This window comes from Humulus lupulus, chromosome 7 (assembly GCF_963169125.1).
Source record: "Humulus lupulus chromosome 7, drHumLupu1.1, whole genome shotgun sequence".
Lineage (NCBI taxonomy): Eukaryota > Viridiplantae > Streptophyta > Magnoliopsida > Rosales > Cannabaceae > Humulus > Humulus lupulus.
Genome location: NC_084799.1, coordinates 46,622,519 through 46,626,512, shown reverse-complemented (window position 1 = coordinate 46,626,512; position 3,994 = coordinate 46,622,519). Strand labels below are relative to the sequence as shown.

Sequence of the window (3,994 nt, the reverse complement as noted above, 5' to 3'; positions counted from 1 at the left end):
TCAACGATGAAATCGAAATCGAACACTGAAATAATCTGGCATGTATAGATGAAAACACATAGTTGCAGCTGAGCATTAAGTTTCAATTGTCTCATTGGTCATAATCCAATGAAAATGGCCTAGAGAGCTGTCTAAGAGATTAATCAACTTAAAGGGACTGATAACTACAATATATATATACTTTGTGTTGACTGTGATTTTAGCCAACGACGTAAGAACGTCTAATACGACAAGCCTTCAAGAGAATTATAAACGACAACAGATAGTTTTTATCAATGAAAGTAAATAACACGAGATTTTATAGTGGTTCAGCCCCGATAACCGGTAATAGCCTAATCCACTTAGAGATTTTATTACTGTATTCGCACTCAAGATCAGATGAACCAGTGTCAACTGAGTTTCTTCAATGCAAATATTCCAGAATACAAAAAAGGGGTTCTCTCTCAGGAAAAACACACTTTCTCTCTCTAGAACACAGATTAACTCTCAACTTGCCAAAATTCCCTTTACGATCCTCCTAACCCTCTATTTATAGACCTGGGATTCTTAACTGATATCCCCTTTAGATAGGGATATTTTATTATTCACCTTATATTTATATTACAAAATAAATGTTTGAAATACAACTGATCCTAAATTCGAGTGAGGAGTGAGAGATTCCCGGATGCTTAGACCAATTCTCACTGAAGTCGTTTCGGGAAGTTTGACGAAGTCTCACATGCATGTTGATTACTCCTTCAATCTTTTCGTGGGTCAAAAGTGGTATGTGCATGGCTCTCCTCGGACCAAAGGTCATGTAAGTTTAGCTCTCCTCGGACCAAGGTGGTCCGAGGCCACTTCCTTTGCTCCTTACCTCGGGCAAGTCCGAGGTATACTCCTTCATTGTGTCCGATCGGACACAATGGTTTTCTCCTTGGCTTAAGGTTGTTCGAACCACCCTCTTTGGCATCTCACCTCGGTCAAGCCCGAGCCCATTTCCTTCGATCAAGGTCCGATCGGACCTTGTACTCTCCTCCTCGGACCAAGGTGGTCCGAGCCATCTCTTCATCCCATCTCCTCGGACCAAAATGGTCCAAAGGCTCCTCTCCCATGGGCATGTCCGATCGTACATGCTGCCCTTCTCCTCGGACCAAGGTGGTCCGAGCCTCTCTCTTTCAACCATGGTCCGATCGGACCTTGTACTCTTCTCCTCGGACCAAGGTGGTCCGAGCCTACTTTCCTCCTCCTTCTCACTTCGTTCAAGCCCAAGCCTACCTCTTCCATGGCATACCCGATTGGCCATTATGTGGCTTCCCCTTGACTAAAACTTAAGCCTTAGTCATTCTCTTTGGACACGTTCGAGCCAAAATATGAAGAGGTCCCCTAAGCTTAGGTCCGATTGGACCTATTGCTTTTATCCCTTGAACCAAAATCCAAAACTCTCCTTCAATCTTCTTGGACTTGGCTTCAAATCAATTATTAGGGTCTTCAAACTGGGTCTGAGCCAAGCAACCCCCAGACCAAATATTCTATTCGGTCGGGTGTACTTGGCTTGACTATCTGTCCAATTTCTTAACTGATGTATTGGGCCATTGCTAAGCCAGAACACCTCACTAACTCATGCCATGTGCCAATTTTACTGCCACGTCATTCTTTTCAAATTTTTGGGATAACTCTTTGTTTAGCATGCACGAAAACTATATTCAACTTATATATATATACTAGTTAGAATGTACGTGCAATGCACGTTATGTTTTGCACTACATATGTTTGAATTTAAAACAATTTAGAACAGAAATATTTAAAAATTATATGATTTCCATAATAAATATTAAATATGTGAAATAATGAAAATATATTACATAGTATTAAAAGAAAAACGTTGTGTTAATATTTAAAAGATTTAGTTAGGTAATTTATAAACTAAGACGAAGATTCAACTACTGGATGCAATTCTTGAATAGAGTAGACATTAAAATTCTTATATTTTTGTTGCTTTAACTTTTCTGGATCAGAATAAAGTTTTTTATTTTTGGAGCAATATAACAAATCAATTCTATATATATATATATATAGAATCCCTTTTTTGGTTTTAAAAATAGGAGCAATATAACAAATCAATTTTGGTTTTAAAAATAGGAGCAATATAACAAATCATTTCTAAAATACTATCAAGTTTATTTAGAGAACATGATTTTTAATAATTTTTTTAAGAAAGAACCAATCAATCAAAATTATTAACAAAAGCAACCATTTGCATAAAATGAAAAAAGGTATTTTCTTCCCCCAAGTCTTCTAGTTCTTCCTAATTCATTGGTACCATCTATGTTCATGAGGTTTCAGCACCACCTAATTGGCTAGTTCCTCCTCTTCACAATCTTCTTATCTACTAAATTCTTACCTCATCGTTGGCCTTGGCCAATGATTATAAGCCAATGTCATGTAACAGAGTAACACGTTATCAGCTTGTCTAGTCATGTCAATATATTAATGTTTCAATGCTTTAAAAAAGACACTCAAATCAATTCATCACTTCAGAATCCACAGCTAGAGAAAAGTAAGTAATATGGTGGGAAAAGAGTTGAAACTTAGAAAAGAAAATTCATAGAGACCGATTAAAGAGGACATCTGTGAACCTTGATTTAGGTTAATGCTACAGAAACATAAAAATTCCACCAGAAAATGAAACTCAATATATATGCAAAACGGCATAATGATAAAGATGAGTAAAAATATTTATGTGCACTATCTCTGAAAAAAAAAAAAAAAAAAAGAGTCAGATATGGTATTTTTATTGTTTCCTATACATATAAGGATTCTCAGAGATGACCAACCTGAAGTTGTTTTTCACTGCTTTTAAGTCTTTCCGTATAATCTTTTACTTGCAGAAAACATTTGTGAAGCTACAGATGATTAAAGAAACATCAGCATTGAATCCAGTCCAATCATTGTCTGAGTAGAATTTTCACCAGCTTTATATTAATAAATATTTGAAAATACCTTGGTCAACTGTGTCTTATTGTATGATGAGGTTTTCTTTGCATTAATCAAAGAGTCTTCCAATTTCTGCATCAATCATCAAAATATTACGGGGAAATGAAAGCCACTTGCTGATAATGTGAAAACGGAAGTGGTGAAAAGAATAATTATCGAAAAAGTAAAATTATATAACTCAAGCAAGAAGAATACAATTTACCTTGGACTTCTGCTGCAAGTGCAAAACAGATTTTCCTTTCTCTTCTAACTTATCTTCCATCTGCAGAATCTAAAAAGTAATGAATCTTGGATTCTCCTCCACACAAAAAGCTGAGATAAAGATAACAATGTGCGTGTGTTTCCACTGAATTCTTAGCAGCGAAGTTTTGACTGTGCATTTACTCCACCAAGAAAGTGGCCAGGCTCATGTTCTTTCCTTTTGTCTATATCCATAATCCTTAATGAACGGTAGCTCCCTCAAATAAAGAAACTAAGGAAACTACCACATATCTTCCGATGGTCATCAGTAAACTTCTGAAAATAATTGGAACCTCTTGAAATTGTAAGCAAACAATGTACAAGCATAAGATTCTTCTTCAAATCAAAATGAATGACAAACCTCTTTGTTGAGTTCTTCAAGCCTTTGGCTCGATCTAATCAGATGTTCTTCTAACTGATAGGGTAAAAAAAAAGATTTAAAAAGAAAAAGAGAGAGAATCTCAAACAAATACATGGATGCCATTACTTACTTAACAGGAAAACCAGAATGTGAACATACTTGGTCATCATTTAGATCGCTTAAAAATCCTCTACTGTGTCGATCTAAAAATTCTCTACTGTGTCGATCAGCTTTAGTTGACCTGGAGAAAACCAAAATGATAGCATGGTGAAACAAATGTAAAGCCTAATGCCAATATGTTAAAGTATATGATTTTCTATCCTCTTGCTCCACAGAAAGATAATGAAATTTTTTTTTTCTAAAAAAAAAAACATTGCTACTTAACCAATGACAAAACAAGAGAAGATCTGCAGGGTGGCG

The 3,994-nt window shown here is 35.8% G+C and overlaps 1 long non-coding RNA gene across 1 annotated transcript; it reads right to left on the bottom strand.

Annotated features, from left to right (window-relative positions):
* Window positions 1-2,808: 2,808 nt before the first annotated feature.
* On the bottom strand, window positions 2,809-3,616 carry LOC133789579 (uncharacterized). Its single transcript, XR_009873620.1, has 4 exons — window positions 3,575-3,616; window positions 3,176-3,244; window positions 2,980-3,045; window positions 2,809-2,882 (listed from the first exon to the last, which is right to left on the bottom strand). It is a non-coding gene; the product is annotated as an uncharacterized LOC133789579 (long non-coding RNA).
* Between the last annotated feature and the right edge of the window lie 378 nt (window positions 3,617-3,994).